Below are 20513 nucleotides of genomic sequence, written 5' to 3' on the forward strand. Positions count from 1 at the left end.
CTAGGATAACCATCTCATCTCCAGGTTCTTAACTCTGTTCCCATATGCTGAGGCCCTTCTGCTAGGAAGTACATAGTCATGGGTTCCAAGGACTAGGACATGGGCATTTTTAGATGGTCACTGTTCTGCCAGCACATTCACATATTCATATGGCTCAAAATTCAAAGTGATGTTTTGATTTTGATCAAACCTGTATTGATTTTATTGTATTATTCCAACATTTCTGTGTACAGCTGCAAGTATATACTACTTGTGCTCACTCAGTTGGGTCTGATGCTTTGTGGTCCCATGGACTGTCGCCTGCCAGGCTGTCTGCCCATGGAATTTTTCAGGCAAGAATACTGGAGTAGGTTGTCGTTTCTTACTCCAGGGGATCTTCCCAACCCAGGGATGGAACTTGTATCTCTTGTGTCTCCTGCACTGGCAAGCGGGTTCATTACCATTAACGCCACCTGGGAAGCCCATGTATGCTTACTTTCCCACTTTCTTACACTTCTTGCCCATTTATTTATTCACCATGAGGGACCTTTGGTTTATAATGATGAATCCCAGAAAACGTTTTCCACGGCACATAGAGAATTTCCTTGTTCTTTTTTTCCCTTTTAATTCTTTCTAATACAACATAATACTCCAGTGTGTACCGGTACCATAATGTATTATTGTTTCTAATATTTTGCTGCAAGAAACATTACTGCATAGTTCTCTGCATGTGTCATTTTGTACTCTGAATATATCTGAAGAATAAATTCCAGAAACGGGCTTGCTGGGTCAGAGGGTAATGACTCATTTGTAATTTTTCTCTTCAATAATTGCGATTGATCTTGCTAAGTCTTCTATATTTCTATTCTCACATATTTCTGTCTCCTTTATCTATCTTAGACTGAGCAAGAGAATTACAGTCTTCTGTCATTAGTGTGTTTCTACTTTTCCACTCATCTTCTTTAATTTCCGCTTTATTAAGGTTGCTGTTTTTTCAATTTGGCCTCTAACAGTTGTATCTTCACTGGGAATGGCAGCCTTTAACATCATAAAATGTCTCTTTGGCCTCATTTTTTGCTCATTGACCTGACGCCTACCTTATCTGATGTCATCGTTTTGACCTATTTCATCTCACTTCTCCTCAATACATGCTGTGCTCTGGCCCAGTCTGTGGTTCCCCTGGCCCATGGGCACATCCCAGTCCAGTTTCTGAGCCTGTCCTCAGGTTGTTCCTTCTCCTGTTGCTTTTGCTGTGTGGCTCTTACCCTTCTACTTTGCCTCTCCAAAGGGGGCCTGCAATGCTCCCCATAGCACTCTGAGCAATTCCACGTGGATTTAGAGACTGGCTTCCAACATCCCCTGGTATAGATGACCTTTTCTGGTTTCCCAAGTGGATGGTGGGCACCCTGGGGCAGCGACAGCCCTCTGTCTGCTCACCCACGAGGTCGGCCTGCTGCTGGGCATGAAGCTGATGGAGAATGTGAGCTCTCGGATTGGAAGTGCTACAGCGCCATCTGTGTTGTCTGGTTGGGGAAAGTTGTGCTGGAGGGTCTCCAGGGACCCCATCCTGGACTGAGGGCCCTGGCTCCCCACAGGGTCACCCAGGAGTCTTGCTAAGGGTTTCCTATTGGAAATGTAGGGCCACTCTTAGCCACCAGCCCCCCCTCCTCATAGCCTTCCCTTCCATTGGAAAACAATTTAAAACACATTTTGAGAGAGTCCATTCCTGCAGAACAAGGAGATTAATATAAGCAATTTCAGGTCTCTGTAACCAGGCTGGAGTGTGAAGCCTCCCTCCTTAACGATCAGCATAAAATAAAAGTCTTTTTAGTACAATAATAATTTATCCGTTAATTTTACAATTGAGCTGAGGTAAAAATATCCTAAAGATGGGGCAGCACTGAACTTCATCAATTCAGTTCCGTTCAGTCGCTCCGTCGTCTCCGACTCTTTGCAACCTTGTGGACTGTAGCACGCCAGGCTTCCCTGTCCATCACCAACTCCAGGAGCTTGGTCAAACTCATGTCCATCAAGTCGGTGATGCCATCCAACTATCTCATCCTCTGTTGTCCCATTCTCCTGCTGCCTTCAATTTTTCCCAGCATCAGGGTCTTTTCCAGTGAGTCAGTTCTTCTCATCAGGTGGCCAGAGTATTGAAGCTTCAGCTTCGGCATCAGTACTTCCAATGAATATTCAGCACTGATTTCCTTTAGGGCTTCCTTGATAGCTCAGTTGGTAAAGAATCTGCCTGCAATGACTGGTTTGATCTACTTGCAAGGGACTCTCAAGAGTCTTCTCCAACACTACAGTTCAAAAACATCAATTATTCGACGCTCAGCTTTCTTTATGGTCCAACTCTCACATCCATACACGACTACTGGAAAAACCATAGCTTTGACTAGACTGACCTTTGTCGAAAAGTAATGTCTCTGCTTTTTAATATGCTGTCTAGGTTGGTCATAGCTTTTCTTAATTTCATGACTGAAGTCTCTATCTGCAGTGATTTTGGAGCCCAAGAAAATAAAGTCTGTCACTGTTTCCATTGCTTCCCCATCTATTTGCCATGAAGTGATGGGACCAGATACCATGATCTTGGTTTTTTGAATCCTAAGTTTTAAACCAGCTTATTCACTCTCCTCTTTCACTTTCATCAAAAGGCTCTTTAGTTCCTCTTCACTTTCTGGTGGTGTCATCTGCATATATGAGGTTATTGATATTTCTCCAGGCAATCTTGATTCCAGCTTGTGCTTCATCTAGCCTGGCATTTCTCATGATGTACTTTGCATATAAGTTAAGTAAGTAGGGGGATGGTATTCAGCCTTGACATATTCCTTCCCCATTTGGAACCAGTACATTGTTCCATGTCCAGTTCTAACTGTTGCTTCTTGATCAGCATACAGATTTCTTAGGAGGCAGGTAAAATGGTCTAGTATTCCCATCTCTTCAAGAATTTTCCACAGTTTGTCGTGATCCACACAGTCAAAGGCTTTAGCATCGTCAGTAAAGCAGAAGTAGATGTTTTTCTGGAACTCACTTGCTTTTTCTATGATCCAGCGGATGTTGGCAATTTGATCTTTGGTTCTTCTGCTGTTTCTAAATCCAGCTTGAACATCTGGAAGTTCTAGGTTCACGTATTGTTGAAGTCTCACTTGGAGAATTTTGAGCATTACTTTGCTAGTGTGTGAGATCAGTGCAATTGTGCAGTACTGGTACTCACTGCATATATATCTGGTACTCACTGCAGTTGAGAGGTTAGAGTTGCTATTGGGGGTTATTGGCCGTAGCCTTCATGAAGCTTCTGCACCAGCCAGCACCACCTCCTGACTCCACAGTGGAGTCTGATGTCCCTGAAACAGTAGACCTGGGGTCCCCAAGGAGGGCCTCAAAGCTTGATGCCTCACTTACAACAGGCTTTGACCTTGGACGTGTGAGTTCTTTTTGCTGAGCCTCACTTACAGATTATCTAATCTGTAAACGGGGAGAACACTACCGTGGGTGTGTGTGAGGCTTCCATGAACAACAGGACAGAATTAGCCCTGAGCTGGGGGTCTGAGGTGTAACAAGCGTGACTCAAGTTGGGTGAGAACGGGGTGCTGGCTGATATGGCACCTCCCAGCTGTGGGGGCCGGGAGGGAGTGTCTCTCCGTACAAAGCTCCCTGCTGGTGGGGACTGTTTGCAGTTGATAGTGGACTTGACCACCAGCGCTCCTCACCCCAGAACTGCAGTGTGAGGTTTGGCGAGCAGCCAGGACAGAGGTTCAGCTGTCAGGGTGGAGGGTCCTGCCTGAGTGCAGAGCTGGGGCTTCTGCAGCAGAACTGGCTTGGTCGTGCCCATTCCCCCCATGACCTGCAAATCTGGTCCCATCTCCAGATCCCTCTGGACCAGGACGATGGGAAAGGGAACCCCCAGGACATGGTCTATGCAGAGACCTTGGCCATGGAGGGGATGGCCTCGGGAAGCATGACCCAGCATTCATGGTCTCCGAGCCCCAGGCCCCCCCGGCCCCAGAATCTGGCAAGGAAGGAAGAGACTGTAGGGAGCCAATTTGTGCTGCAGTTAACTAGCACTGAGTGTTCCCAGAAGATGGAATGTAAGCCCAGATGCTATTGTGTCTGAGACGCATAGCCAGGAGCAGGGAGGGTGTGAAATATTCTTTTACCGATGGCATTAGGAAGGTGCCCTTGGAGTTGTCAGCAGTGCCCTTGGTTTTGCCTCTTCCCCCCACTTTCCAGTGCCCCCCTCCTGTGTGACCACGCGCTCATGCTCACATGGGGCTGACCCAGGCAGCGCACTGTTGCCCCAGCAACGGCTGCAGTTCTTTGGTGTGTGGACTTTTCAGACAGCTGCACATGACTCTTCTTTGGTTTTATCTCTGAGTTATTTGTGCAGAAACTAGCCCCTCAGCAAGTACACCTGCCTGAGAGTTGGGGGTTTGAGTTGGATTAACCAGGAGGGAGGCACTTGTCATTTCTGAATCTCAGGCTCCAACCAGCTGCCCCTGGAACTTGTTCCCACTTTAAACCCAGCTGGGTTTGTGATGGCACTTGTGAGTGAAAGTCACTCAGTCGTGTCCGACTCTTTGCGACCCCATGGACTATACAGTCCATGGAATTCTCCAGACCAGAATACTGGAGTGGGTAGCCTTTCCCTTCTCCAGGGGATCTTCCCAGCCCAGGGATCGAATCCAGGTCTCCCGCATTGCAGGTGGATTCTTTACCAGCTGAGCCACCAGGGAAGCCCTGTGATGGCACTTGGAAGGCTGTTATTATATGATTGCTAAACACTGATTCACTGAAGACAGATTGGTCGAGCAAACCCTTCTGAACGGATTTTGGTGACTTTGCTGCACAATCACACACATAGGTTTTCAATAATGTGTTCTTGCCTAATTATCATCAAGCACCTGCTGGTAGGGGGGGCTGCTGGGGTAGTAACTCAGGGAGAGGGAACAGATACCTTCAGAGCTGGACTCCGGGGCCACGGGGAGTCTGATGCGGGTGTGTATCTGGCCCAGTGAGGCCCTTGTAGGGCATTAGGGGCAGGAGATGGCCCCCACGGAAGGGAAGGAGCCAGGGCCGTCTTAGTCTACATCCCATTTTGCCTTGGGTTACCTCTGCATTTAGAACAGATGGCCCTACCTCCCAGAGGAGGACTTGTCTTCATCCACAGAGGACCCAGGTGGCATCCAGTGATGACAAGGAGACGGCCGGAGATCCTGGCCCTCACAGAAAGTCAGAATCAGGGCCGTGAGGCTCCTGGGTGACACTCTAGAATCCACTCTGTCCATCCCTGCTCTGCCCAGGAGGCCAGTCAGGGGGCAGAGTTTGGTGCTCCTCTGGGCCATCAGGGTCCCCTTTACACCAGATGATCGCAAGTGGCACAGAGAGAAATCAGAGCAGGTCCGTTCACCCCTCGCTCTCTCTCATCCTGGCTTCTTCTTTCATCAGTGTCTTTATGTTCCGTGCCCCTCAGCCCCTCATGGAAGCATCACAGGAGGCCACTGGGAGGCAGGGAGGGCATGGGGGGAGCCATCATAAGTGGCACCTCTGTCTGGCTAGAATCTCCTCCCGAGACATGGTCCCATGGCCCACTCTCCCTTCCAGTAATGGGCCCGGGTAGGTGCACAGCCAGGGACTTTAGTGTGAGCCCTCAATGGGTAGTAATTAAGTTCCCCCAAGTGCCCACTCGTGGCCTTCTCTCCAAAGAGTGATGATGGCAGCCTGGAGGGAGGAGCTTCATGAGCCCAGTGACTCCACGCTCCCAGCCTTGAGCCACCAAGAGCTGGAGAGGGAGACAGGCCAATGTACTGAGAGGCAGTAGGCTGGAACTACTCTTCATCTCCTGGTATTCCAGGATGGAGAACAGAGGGGAGCAGGAGGGGCCGGTGGGGAAGACGGGCAGCTTGTGTCTGAAAGCTCTGCCTCCAGGGGGAGCCCCCTGTTAGCCCAAGACATCTGGAGATTCCTAGTCTCCCTGTCCTTGCTCAGGAAAGACTGCCATCCCCGCCCCTGTGGTCACCAGTCCACCTCCTGTGACCACCAGCCCCCAGTCCTTCCCCTGCACAGTCTGGGGAAGGACACCCAGGCTTCCCTGGTGGGAAACGACAAGCGTGAGGACCCCACCTGCCGAGGTCCTACCCGTACAGGGTCCCATGTGCTTCCCAGGCTACAGCAATACTGAAGGCTGACGCTGAGTGACCATCACCTGGGCCAGGTGCGTGCTTGACATTCGGTAAGATAGCACTGACCCCTCCCAGCAGCATGTGGGGAGAAGTGATTACTGTCTCCGTGGGAGAAAATAGGCTCAGAGGCTAACTTACCTACCCAAGGTCGTGTGCACCTGCCCAAGGTCATGAAGTCAGAAGTGAAGCATTTTGTCCAGGATGAGATGGGGACACCTCGTTTAGCTTTCAGGTGAGAAATAAATAACTTTTCTTCTCAGAGGGGAACATCTAACTCCCCTGCCCAGGTTTCTCTCCAGAGCACCTGGGGAGGGGCCCCCAAGCATTTTGGTTTCAGTCACATCATAGCATGACATTCTAAGCTCAAGGAACTTTCCCAGCTGGTCTGAGGGCTGAACCTGGACCCGGTCACGAAAAAGCCCAGGAAGGAGCTGATGCTCCGCCTGTGGGAGCTCGGCCGCTGCCTTGGGACAGGGGCTTTGATGGGGAAGGTGACTCAAATCTTCGTGTTTCAACAAAGGGCAGAGGATGTGGCCAGAGCTTTTTATCTCACAGCTTTCTCCTCCTTGAAGGAAAGTACAAAGCATACATTTCAACTGATTTCCAAGTGAACAGGAAATACAGTCAACTTCCTCAGTAAGGTGGAATCGGGTAAGGACAGGATTGAATTGGTACAAGGGCATTTCTAGATCTTCCCAGCCCCCTCTGCATCTCTCCTGCATTCTGGCGGGCCGTGCACTTGAGCTCCAGTCCTGGGTGGGCCTGCATCCACTGCATTTGGTGCCCATGCTCCGGTCACTCAAGGCAGCTCATTGACTTGATGAGAATCACTACCCTTTAAAGAATTGAAAGTGAAAGTGAAGTTGCTCAGTCGTGTCTGACTCCTTGTGACCCCATGGACTGTAGCCTACCAGGATTCTCAGTCCATGGAATTTTCCAGGCAAGAGTACTGGAGTGGGTTGCCATTTCAGGAAATTAAATTAAAGGCCTCAAGTGAAGGAGATTTTATTGATGACAGCGATAATTTTGAAGGCTGAGGCCACCCTTGACAGTAGCTGATCTCGATGGCCTTTGTTTGCTAGGAAGCGCTGGTGAAGAGAGGGAACCTTGATCCATGTTAGGATCCAAATAAGGTCAAGTGAAAAATCATCATAGAATAAGGTCAGCTTTTTGCCATAATTTAGAAAACCAAGTCTGAAGACCTGGGTCTTCCCTCTTGCCCCTCCCTCCCAATAGCATTTGTCATCTCTCAGTCCATCTTGGAGGCTTTGACATTGTCCATCGCCCGGTCTCTTGATTCGCTGCCCTAACTTGGTGACACCACTTTCTCCTGGCCTTGCTCCTACCTCTCCGGTCACTCTTTTTCAGGATCCTTTCTCCTGACTCTTGACAGCAGGTGGGGTGCCCAGAGCTCACTTGCTGCTCCATCTGAAGCCATTCTCCTCAGACTGGGACTTGAACCCATGTACCTGGACTCAAACCTGCCCAAAACCCTAATGCTGCTTGGGACTCCAACCCACAATTTTTAAATTAGGATCACTCTCCACCTGGTGTCTGGACATACTGAGTCTCAGGTTCTTTGTGTCCCGGTGCAGGAGGAATTCAGTGAGAGGAAAGCGATAGGCAAGAAATAGGTTTATTACTATAGGATGCTTGTAAGAGATGCAAGTGGGGGCGACGGAGCTCTGCCCTGAGAATTAAGTGGGTTATGATTTTACAGTCAAAGGACAGGGGCCGGGGAAAAGACCACTGGCTCCAGTAGACGTGAGGCTTACGCACTCAGGCCTCCTTTCTATCAGGCGGGAGAGGGTCTGACCCTGTCAGGTCAAACTAGGGTTGTTGCTGTTTATTCGCTAAGTCGTGCCCAACTCTTTCACAACACCATGGACTGTAGCCCTCTAGGCTCCTCTGTCCATGGGATTTCCAGGCAAGAATACTGGAGTGGGTTGCCATTTCCTTCTCCAGGGGATCTTCCCCACCCACAAATCGAACCAGGGTCTCCTGCATGGCAGGCAGATTCTTTACTGACTGAGCCACCAGGGAAGCCCCAAATATCATAGTGCTTATTCACATCAGTAGAAGGGTGATGGCATTTTTCTTTCACCTAATGGCCTGGGGCATATCTCGTGGCTTTTTTTTTTATGGCTTTCTAGTTAAGAAAGCCTGCTTCATTCTGTGACGTTCCAATAGATGTCTTGAGTGAATGTTAGCTTACAACAGTCTCCCAAAGTTCCCTAGGTTTCCCTCTTTATCTATGGGCCCCTATTGGGACTTCCATAGCTACCTGTATAACTATCGTATCACATGAGCACTCTTCCTGGGGACCTCCTGCCACCCCAGATGTGAAACGCTGTCTCTATGCCGGTGTCTCCCATTTCTATCCTTGCTCAGACCTCTCTCCTGAACATCCCATTGTCCATTTAACTGTCCGCTCCACAGCTGCACTTGGCCTTCTAGTCAAATATCTCAAATGTTGTCTGTCCTGACCCTTCCCTCCGCCACACCTGCTCAGACCCAGCCATTGGTCGGCGGCAACTCCATCCTCCCAGGCGCCGAGGCCAAGCACCTAGGCACCATCTTCGTCTCCTCTCCTCTGCTGCCCTCATCCCCCCTTGTCAGTGAACCTGTTGGTTCTTTATGTCCATGGGTGTCTGAGTCTGGCCACTGTCCTCCTGCACCCTGTCCATCAGTTCTTAACACCAAGCCAGACTGGTCTTCAGGTGCAAGTGGGATCAGGTCACTGCTGGCTCAAAGCCCTGCATTGGCTCCCACGTCATGGTCACCAGTGGCCTCTGCGACCCCACACTCAGAGCTCCGTCTGCAGCCCTCATCCCACAGTCTATAGCACTCACTCCACACCACCCATCAACGTCCGCATTCTTGAAATGCTCTCTTCCCTCTGTTCCCAGGACTCCACGACATCCTGGTTAACCTCTCACCTGCTGGTGGCCCCTTGGAAGTCTCCTTGGCTGGCTTCATGCAGGGCTCCCTTGCTGACCTTCTCACCATTTGCACACACACTCTGGATGAGCTCACTCAGTCTCACGGTTTTCAATGTCACATGTAAGCGTTGACTCCCAGGCCCTTTCCAGGCCTTCGCTTCACCCCTGAAGTCTAGACTCAAACCTGAGTGTGTAATCAACCTCCCCACTGAGAGCTTATGTATCAAGCCTAAACTAGTGCACACTCAGCCCCCAGGCCCCTGCCCACCTCCCACCATGCCTCTTCTTGCAGTTTTCCCTGAAGCAGAAAATGACAACTCCAACTCTCCAGCTGTTTGGCCAAAAACACAGGCATCATATCCTTGACACCTTTCCTCCCTTCCTCTCTGTGTCACCTCTCATCCATCAGCAAATCCCACTGTGCTTCTTTCCTTCCGAGTGTCTCACCCTCAGACTTCTCTCATTCTGGAGCCCTCTCCTGTCGTGTTTCTCTGGTTCATCCCTGCAGCTGCCATTTCCACCACTGGCCCCCCATGGTCTATTTATATCACGGCAGGCATCAGCTCATGTCACTTCTCTGCTCAGAAGTCACAGGATGGCTCTGCAGCTCAGGAGGGCCCACAGCATCACTGTGCCTGCAGGGCCTTCCAGCATTGGGCCCCACCTGCAGACGTGAGTCCCTGGTCTTCTCTGTCCAGCCATGTCCCTCCTTGGGGCTCTCACATTGGCTACTCTGTCCAACTGGAGTACCCAGCTTATTCTTCCCCATCTTCTTCCTTCCGAGGGCTGCTCAGAGGGCCCCTCGGTGGAGGGGCCTCTGTGCCAAATCAGCCCCTGCCCTCCCATCAGCACTGCCCGTCCCCTGCCCTGTCTCTTCTTCTCCATGGCGTTCATTACCTTCTGGATTCTCTTCATCCTCTTGTTTGTTTACTGTCTCCACTACGGTGGAGCTTCCTGAGGTCTGGGCGGGTTTGCTGCATATCCCCAGGGCCTTCAATAGCATGTGGCACTCTGGAGCTACCATAATGAATGAGTGAGTTAAGTACGTGGCTGGGAAGGCATCCCTTTCTCACACCCCACCTTGCATGTGCCCCAAGCCCTTGACCCAGCTTATTTGCAGAGCTCTGTTGACAAACTTCTGCTCACTGTTCAGTCTCCTGGAAATCCATGCATGTTACTGCATGGTCCAAATGTCAACAGTTTTCAGAACCAAATTGGCACAAGCTTTGCGCCTCCTAGCTGGTGGTGTTAGAACATTCCAGGATGAATCAGTCTGCGCAGCAGGGCCTCAGGGCAGGCCCTCAGCCAGGTGGGCAGAGGGGCTTTGGCTACAACCCATGGGTCGGGTCCGAGCGTTGTCCCAGATTTGAGCCTGGAGCACCCTGGGGACTGAGCACCCAGTTCTCTGAGGACTCCTGGGACACTTCCTGGGGAGATCAGGACTCTGTTCACAGGTGCTCCTTGGAGATAAAGGCCCAACTGTTTCTCGCCACCACCTGGGAGAACCATTGGGTTTTTCTTGTTCTCCCCTTGCCTTCATCGGGGGACCCTGAGCACCCCTTAGAATCATGACCTGGTACCCCAAATGCTGCATATGTGCTGGCTGTTTGTAAGCAGAGGGTGTGCACCGTGGCTGAGCCCAGGGACTAGGGCTCTGTGGTCCCACCTCGGGTAAGTCATTTAAAGTCCCTGGGCCTCAAGATCCCAGTCTGTGAACTGGAGACCATGGCAGCCCTGCCTTGGGCCACGGGGAGGATTAATTGGTGTGAAGCCATTGGAAGAGTGATGCAGCACAACCGGGCCCAGCTGCCTGAGTTCATGTTAATCACCACCTTGGTGCCATTAGGCAGGAGGTCCAGGGTGGAGGAGGCTTCCCAGGTGGCCCTTGTGGAAAAGAACCCACCTGGCAGTGCAGGAGACATAAGAGATGCAGGTTTGGTCCCTGGGTTGGGAAGATCCCCTGGAGGAGAACATGGCAACCCACTCCAGTATTCTTGCCTGGAAAATCCCATGGACAGAGGAGCCTGGCTGGCTACAGTCCATAGGGTTGCAAAGAGTTGGGCATGACTGAAGCGACTTAGCACTCACTCCAGGGTGGAGGATAAGAAGTTAAGGACCAGTGAGGCAGAGGGCTGCTCTCCCAGGGATGCGCATCCACAGTCAACTATCACAGTGGACCCCACAGCTTGGGGCAGGTGGGACATGGCCGATCAGGTCCCTCTCCTTGCCGGACGCCTGCTCCTGTGACGGTTTACCCCGTTTCCTCAGCCCTTAGACCAGAGTGTATTTCCTGATACCTTCCTCAGGCCCTGAGACACCTGCAGGCTGCCAAGGGAGCAACGTGCCATGGATCTGAATCCACAGCAGCATAAATGTGCTGAAAGCTGGCACCGCAGATGGGGGCGCGAGGGTGAGCAGGGAGCGAGAGCTCGACAGGTGTGGATGAAGCCCATCCCACCCTGTGCCAGGCTTGTGCTGTGGGCCCTATACTTGGGCAAGGCTCAGTTTCCAAGGCAGCTTGTGTACCCACACAATGCAGGTTCAAGGACGACAGCGAGCCACTCATGAAGAGAGAGTCAGAGGAGGGTCAGAGCTCCAAAGAGGGCCTGGTTCATATGCCTGTTAAGCGCAGCTGCTTGCAGACTGTCTTCCTCGCTTGCGGACAGTCGCCTTCTCGCTGGGTCCTCACACGGAGAAGAGAGAGGGCTCCTGGTCTCACTTCTTAGAAGGGCACTAATATTCCCAGGTGGCTCAGCAGTAAAGAGTCTGCCTGCCAGTGCAGGAGATGCAGGAGATGTGGGTTTGGTCCCTGGGTCGGGAAGATCCCCTGGAGAAGGAAATGGCAACCCACTCCAGTATTCTTGACTGGAAAATCCCATGGACAGAGGAGCCTGGTGGATTACAGTCCATGGGGTCGCAAAGAGTTGGACATGACTGAATGCTCACGCACACATACACACACACACATGCCCATCATTAGGGGACCCACCCTCATGACTTCATCTAAGCTTTCCCAAAGTCCCCACCTCCTAATTACCATCACATTAAGGCTTCAACATGGAAATTTTGGACAGACACAAACATTCAGTCCATAGCCACCTCTAAGGACAGTTGGGAGGATATTTCCACCTAGAGAGCACTGTGGGCATAGCCTTCTGACCTCCTCTGTACATCGACTGGGCTTCTCCTCCCAGCTGCCTGGCAGGACGTAGGTTGCCATGATGAAAATACCTCTTTTAGACAATGGACTAAAAATATTTTAAAATAAATGTTTTAATATCCTCCTTTTATGCATAAGGGAAGTATGGCCTGGAGAAGGTGAGACCAAGGCCAGGCAGCTCACAACCCATGGGGCCAGGCTATCCACACTGCCTGCAGCCCCCGCAGCCAAGCCACAGCCACCAAATCCACAGTGCCAAGCTGGGGACAGACATGCCCTCTGGCTCTCAGAGGCTGGCCAGCGGGTATGAGTGGCCCCCACAAGCTCCATATGGATTTCTGTCTGAAACTGCAATTAACCCTTCTCAGAGGTTGCCCCTCAAGATTACTTTTCAGAGCATAGATGAATGGGAGTGCTTGTTTAAGTGTTTTGGAAATATTTTCTCTATTAATCTCGATCGGAAGCCGATTACTGCCAATAAGGCTAATGAAGACATAGCATGAGTTAGGCAGAGTCTTAGGGAGAAAGAGCCGCAGGGTTGGGCCTGGGCAGGAACCATGCCTACCTAAGTGCTTAGAACCAGGCATGGACGGTGCCGTCTGCACATGCCCAGCCTCTCCTGGCTGTTGTGCTTTGTTGAAATCACCTGGAAGTGTAGCAAAGGAAATGGAAACATTCACACACACCCTCCAGGGGCTACCTCCCACCCCTACTGTCACCATTTTGGGATATTTCCCTCATTCGGTGTTACTATTCTTTTTTAAAATTTTTTTTGTATTGCAGTATAGCTGATTAACAATTTTGTGATAGTTTCAGGGGAACAACGAAGGGACTCTTGTCATATATATACATGTATCCACTCTCCCCCAATCTCCCCTCCCATCTAGGCTGCCACATAACCTTAAGCAGAGTTCCCTGTGCTATACAGAAGGTCTTTGTTGGTTATGCATTTTGAATATAGCAATGTGAACATGTCCATCACAAATTTCCTAACTATCCGTTCCCTACATCTTCCCCCCCTGGCAAGGGCAACTGTAAGTTCATTCTCTAAACCCACAATTCTGTTTCTGTTTTGTAAGTTCATTTGTACTATTTCTTTTTAGAATTCACATGTAAGGGATGTCATATGATGTTTCTCCTTCTCTCTCTGACTTTACTCAGTATGATAGTCTCTAGGTGTATACTTGTTGCTGCCAACAGTGTTATTTCATTCTTTTTAATGGCTGAGTAATATTCTATTGACTTTGTGGACCACATCTTTATCCATTCCTCCCTTGATGGACATTTAGGTTGCTTCCATGTCTTGAATATTGTAAACAGTGCTACTGTGAACAGTGGGGCCTACTGTTCTTATGAGGGCTTCCCAGGTGATGCAGTGGTAAAGAAACCACCTGCCATTTAGGAGACCTGAGTTCAATCACTGGGTCGGGAAGATCCCCTGGAGAAGGAAATGGCAATCAGACACGACTGAGCATGCACACATGTTCTTGTGAGATGATGCCACATATTCAAGTTTATCTCCTGCTTTTGTCAATTAACACAGATTTCATAGTGGTCAAATTCTTTAATCTCTGCTTCTTCCCTATCAATAAAATAAGTCACTATCTTCTTCGTCCACAATTGTTGAATCAATTGTGATAATGGGGGTAGAGATTTATGCCTCTAGGATTTTGTGTACTTTCTTTTTTTCATTCATTCATTCATTGGGCAAATAAATATATAGCGTGTTGGGTGGAGAAAAGTGTTCTGAGTAAAAATGTAGTAGCTGTGGGGGGAGAGAGTCATGGGGATGGGAAATCAAGGGAGTCTGACGCTTTTCATCTGTATCTACCGAGTGAACTACTATTCATCCTTCAAGACCTTGCCTCCTTCCCCCTTGATGGACCTTGAGGGCATCAAGCTGAGAGAAATAAGTTAGAGAAAGACAAATACGTTATGATCTCATTTCAGATGTGGAATCTAGGTGGGGGAAACCAAGCTTTTAGATACAGAGAGGGCTTCCATGGTGGCTCAGTGCTAAGGAATCTGCCTGCAATGCAGGAGAGGCAGGTTCAACCCCTGGGTTTGGAAGATCCCTTGGAGGAGGGAATGACAACCCACTCCAGTATTCTTGCCTGGGAAATTCCAGAGACAGAGGAGCCTGGCGGGCTACAGTCCATAAGGTCAGAAGGAGTTGGATATGACTGAAGTGACTGAGCATGCATGCACAGATACAGAGAGCCGATCAGTGGTTGCCAGAGGTCTGGCGTGGGGGCAGATGAAATGGGCTGAAGGGGTCAGAGGGTACAAATTTCCAGTTATAAAATAAATACGTCCTAGGGATATAATGTACAGCATGGTGGCTATAGTTAACAATACTGCTCTGCATATTTGAAAGTTACTGAGAGAGTAAGTAAATCATTACAAGAAAAAAAAAATTTGTAGCCATGTGTAATGATGGATGTTAACTACACTTATTGTGGTGATAATTTTGCAATATATACAAGTATGGAATCATTATGTTGTACACCTGTAAGTAATATAATGTTTTATGCCATCTACACCTCAATAAAAAAAGGTATTTTATGCAGAAAGATTATAAATGCATAGACATTTTAAAATATTCTCTTAAAGCAATTATTGGTCAAAGAGGAAATTAAAAATATAATTACACAATCTGTAGGAAGTAACAAAAATGAAAATATCTTTAAAATTATAATGTAACTACAATCTACACTGAGGGGTAAAGCTATAATCCTACATCCTTTTGGTAGATGTAAACATTTAATATGGTGAACAAGTAGTGTTGTAACAATAGCTCACGAGGTAGAGAAAGTTAACTTAAATCTTTACCATATGCTAAAATAAATCCTGAATAGATCGAAGAGTTAGTTAAAACTTAAATTATAAAAATATTTAAAAACTATAAATATTGGGCTTCTCAGGTGGCTCAGTGGTAAAGAATCTGCTTGCCAATGCAGGAGATACAAAAGGCACAGGTCCGATCCCTGGGTCAGGAAGATCCCCAGGGGGAGGAAATGGCACCCCACTCCAGTATTCATGGCTGGGAAATCCCATGGACAGAAGAGCCTTGCAGGCTACTGTCCATGGGGTTGCAAAGAGTCAGACACAGCCGAGCTCCTGGGCACACAAAATAAAATAAAAGTAGATGTTTCTCAAATTTCCAGCAGAGCAGCTTACTAAGAATGGAGATGAAACGTATTGATGGATTTGACTATTTAGAAGTCTTAAAGTGTATATTAACCAAAAATATTCAAATGAAAATTTAAAGGAAAATAGAATAGAAATTATGTTAAAATACTTACTAAAAGGAAGACTTTACAAGTAGACAAGAAAAATTAGAGACAGTAGACAAAAAGTGAAAGGAAAATAATTTATTCTTTTGAAAGATCAAGGCACAGGTTCACAGTTACATGCAAAGGTGCATCTTCACTTATAATCAGTGAAAGGTAAATTCTAGCAACAAGTAAATAGCATTTTCTCCCTTAGCATCACGTTAAAGAGACAGAAAAATGAAGTGAAATGAAAACCCAGTGCTGGTGACTGTGATGGGAGAGATTATGCGATGCTATTAAAATTTAACATTACGAGCTGTGCTGTCTAGTTAGCACTCACTGTATGCTCCAGCACGGGGCTATGCCTTTCTGGTGGCGGGGGGGGACTGTTCTCACCTCTGCACCCTCAGTGGGATTTTGGTTGGCTGTTGACGAAGGGACCTGTCCTCTGCAGTGGTGGTTACCTTCTCTTGGATGTTCCTTTCCTCCCTGCAGTGGGGGTGGGGGTGGGAGGGGGGGTGAAAGGTTGGAGGTGCAGGAGGGGGAGGTGGGGCAGTCCCTTGGATACAACCATCTGTGCATAGCAGCTTCTGGATTGAATCAACAAGAAACTTTTAAAAGTCATTTATCATATGAGCATTAATAGAAATTTTCTTGAAAGAAACACAAGTAAGGGCTCTTCGTCCCCTATCTCCCCTGCTCTGTAAATTAAACGACTTTGGCTTTTCATGCTCTCAGCCAGATCTTAGACCCATCTGTTTTGCCTGGTGGGTCATGGTAAGGGATCCCCCATGAAATGGCTTTCTTCCTTTGAATGAGCTAGAAGGGTAAGTGGGGCTTCCCTGCTGGCTCAGGTGGTAAAGCATCTGCCTGCAATGCAGGAGACCGGAGTTTAATCCCCGGGTTGGGAAGATACCCTGGAGAAGGGAATGGCAACCCACTCCAGTATTCTTACCTAGAGAATTCCATGGACAGAGGAGCCTGGCGGACTACAGTCCATGGGGTCGCAAAGAGTCAGACACGACTGAGCGACTAACACACACTTAGGAGGGCAAGTGTGGAGGGAGACTGGGGCTCTGCCAGTCTGGGGAGGGCACTGTGTTATCTCACAGCACTAGCTGAGCAGCCTTGTCCTGGCCAGAAGCTGAGCCTTTAGGTGCAGAAGGTGGGGTGGGGTCAGAACAGGCACCATCAGGCTAGCTGTGCGACAGTTCCTTTCTCATGGGGTAATCCTCTGGGTGGTCCTACACGGCATGGACCACGTTGGAAAAGACCCTGATGCTGGGAAAGATTGAGGGCAGGAGGAGAAGGGGGTGACAAAGGATGAGATGGTTAGATGGCGTCATTGACTCAAACTCATGTAGATGGTGAAGGACAGGGAAGCCTGGCGTGTTGCAGTCTGTGGGGTCACAAACAGTCAGACACAACTGGGCGACTGAACAACAACAACACATCCTTTGGGAGTCATGGCCCAGGATCCTGGGGGGTGCCAGGTGGCTTCAGGGGCCAGGGAAGCATCATGTCTGAAGCATCAGGTTGCAGCTGAGTGACAAGGCAGGATGGCCACAGTGTCAAGCTCCATGCTGTCAGGGGACTCACCTTGGGAAGAAGGCCCCATGCCTGATAAACTGCTCTCCCCTGAAATGAACACAGCACTGCATCAGTCTGCATGTGGCAATAGCTTGCTCCCCAGGATGCTGTGTTCCTGCTCGGGGAGGGAGAGGAGGGAGGCACAGAGGGAGGCAGAGTGGAGATGATTTCAAAGTCACTTCCAAGGGAGCCTGAGAATCAAATCTCAGCCATGAGACCTTAGTGCATGTTTATTTCTGGGAGAACTTGAATGTATTGGAGAATTGAACTTAAGCTATAAACCTGGTCCCCAGGGGGAGAACATGCCCCCCACACATGTCTGCAGAGCTTCAGAGGACCACAGTCCCCAGGCTAAGACACTTTGATCCTGAGACATGGGCTTTGACTGCTGCCCTCATTCAAGAAGGAGGCTTTCTGCTCAAAGATGGTAGGAAGGGCTGCTTCATTCAAAGACGAAGGTACTGGCTGAAGCAGAAATCCACATAGCCGTCCATTCATCCATCCACTTTTGCTGAACAGACCTCTATGCATCCAGCCAAGTGCAAAAGTTGGCAGCAGACAAGAGCTGGCCTCAAGGGTCCAGGGTGGGGGTGGCAGGTTCACGGTTCTGGCAACCACAGGGCATGGCTGGGGGCTCCACTTCCTCACCAGATGACACAGCTGCTGGATCTTCCAGGGAGCCCTGAGGAAGGACAACACAGTCTCCTGGGGTTCTAGGCGGGGCCCTTGGGGCAATGTGGTCTGGATATGGAGATGGTGTCTTGACCCCAGGGAAAGAGGCCCTGGCCTTCTGTGACCCCGAGTCCCTCATCTCTGTGAATCCCAGTTGGGGACTGAAAGACAGACTTTTGAGGGGCTTTTCTGATGCAGGTTCTGTAAGGCCAGGGCCCTTGGGATCTGCCCCATGGCTGTGTCTTGGCAAAAAGTGTCCAGCCATTTGGTTCTTGCAGATGAGGAGAAGGTGTCCTCGGGTGAGCCTGCTGGGGGCCTACGGGTCACGGCATCAAAAGAGCACAGGAGATGTTGAAAGCGCAGGACAGAGAAGGGCTGAGAGCCCATCCCACACCACCCTCCCCTAGGCTCTGAGAGGCCCCCACCTACCCAAGGGCCTCCCTGGGGCTGGCAGGCCCTGCCCACTTCACTCTGTTGGCAGGACGGGGAGCTGACAGTGTCCCATCTCACCTGCTGGCCTCCTTGGTGAGGGCACCAGGGATCCCTGGACTCTAAGGTCCACGGCACCTTGCAGTCTGGTCTCACTGTCCAGCAAGAGGTGCCATAGCATGGCTGCAGGCTCCCCATCTTCTCCTTGCCCTGCACCCCACCCCAGATAGCCTCTGGGTGGAGCAGACAACTTGGGTCAGTCATCAGTGATCAGATTTGGCCTTCTGGTCACCCAACATGCATTTATTTTCCGAGTGCCCTCTGGCTGGGCATGATGCAGGTGTGGGGAAAAAGTCTACAGTGAGGATGGAGCACTCCATGCCCCCAGATGTGTGGGTGAGCTGTGGCCCTGGGGAAACACGGCAGGTGAAGAGGGCTCTCAGCATCTGAAGGTAGTTCTTCCTTCCTCCAGCCCCGCATCCACGCCATCACTAAGGACCATGAGTGGATCACATTTCTAGCCTGACTTTTAAAAAGTTTGAAAAGATGCAGACACCCCCTGCAGGCCTGGCCCTTTAACTGCATCCCCACGTACTCAGGGCTTCCCAGGTGGCTGAAGTGGTAAAGAATCTGCTTGCCAGGGCAGGAGAGGCAAGAGCCACAGGTTTGATCCCTGGATGGGAAAGATATCCTGGAGGAGGAAATGGCAACTCAACCCACTCCAGTATTCTTGCCTGGAGAATCCCATGGATAGAGGAGCCTGGCGGACTACAAGTCCATGGGGTTGCAAAGAGTAGGACACAACTGAACACCCACACCACCACAACCACCAGGTACCCAGGGGCCAGAGAGTGGTGCACAGCCTGAAGTGGTACCCCTTTTGGGGGAATGGGCCCAGGAAGGGGCAGGCTGCCTGGGGGCCATGTTGAGCCCTGTCCTGGTGCTGGTATTAGATGACCAGAAACCATCTTCCCCAAGAACTACCGACCTGGGGTTTCCAGCTTGCAGCCCATTATCTGCTAGATAACTGTATTGATTCAATTGATACTATTTGTTAGATAGAGCAGAGGGCCCTGGATGGGGCCAAGCAAGGCCTGATCTGCATGAGATCATTTCAAAGATTAACTTTAGTGAAAGCTTCAAGGTTTAGCAAATCCATAATTAATCAGCCTGACTCAGAGCTCCTGTAATTGGGGGCTGGTGACAAGTCTGCAAAAAAGGAGAGGCGGTGAAAGGAGTAGAGAAAACTCCTTCGCTCACCACATTTGGGGAGGAGGACCTGAGATTTGAAGAAGGGGGAGTTCTGAGTTGGATCATTTTGTGCTTAGTTTCAGCATATTCACTAGCATTTGACTTATAAATAAGGGCTCTCATAAAGTTGTGAAACCAGAGTTAGAAAGACCTGGGAATCATCCTCCCTGGAGGGAGGTTGAAATGAAATTTGGTCCTTAAATCTGGCCGGTGTTTTTGGTAGTTTATCAGGGTACCTCTAAGGACTTTTTGCTCAGCAGTGGCATTTGGAGCCAAGTTTTCTTTACATTCTTTGTGGTCATCCACTCTTCAGCTGCTCTGGTTGAATCTTCCAGCGGTGGAGTTGCGATTTAGAGGTTTGAAAAGGTGGCGTCCACATCCCCATAGACCAGGAGGGTGCCAGCAGTTCAGGGATAGAAGGTGTCCAGCCAAGAAGAGCAGTTTATTAAGATCCTGAAAATGAGCTTGGCCATCTTTGATAAAAAATTAAAACCAGGATGATGTCAACCTTTTGGCTGCTTCCTGAAGTGAAAGTATTAGTCGCTCAGCTGTGTCTGACTCTTTGCGATCCCATGGACTGTAGCCCATTAGGCTCCTCTGTCCATGGGAATTCAAGTGGCCCACGAATATCAGCAATAGGACCAATATCTGGTCCTATTTGTGTATTGTGAATTCCAACGCACAGAGTCACTAATCTTAAGAGATTAATGCTCTGCTGTTTGGGTTCGGGAAACATGAATGCAATATTTATAAGTTGATTGTGAGTGATCCAAACTCAGTATTTCTATAGCAATGAGTTCAGAAAGACCTTCTCAAGTCCTCACCAATGGTTGTGCTCGCCCGCAGAGCTAAGCTCCAGAAAGGTCTGTAGAGTCTAAATTAGGATGTGAAGATTGAGTCGTGGGCTACACAATAATTCACTTTAAGCTGTATAAACAGTATTTTATTTGGGAATTCATTGAAAGGAAGTTTTGAAGGTCAAAGCCTTCCCAACATTGAGTGCATATGTACTTAGTGTTCAATCTCAGGTCTC

General features: G+C 49.4%; 1 protein-coding gene across 7 annotated transcripts in view; it reads left to right on the forward strand.

Moving 5' to 3' along the window:
• The window catches only part of LOC122451780 (calmodulin-binding transcription activator 1), a 664205-nt gene that overhangs the window by 324559 nt on the left and 319133 nt on the right, over positions 1-20513 (forward strand). The window lies entirely within an intron of this gene.

The sequence above is a fragment of the Cervus canadensis genome, chromosome 13 (genome assembly GCF_019320065.1).
Source record: "Cervus canadensis isolate Bull #8, Minnesota chromosome 13, ASM1932006v1, whole genome shotgun sequence".
Classification (NCBI taxonomy): Eukaryota; Metazoa; Chordata; class Mammalia; order Artiodactyla; family Cervidae; genus Cervus; species Cervus canadensis.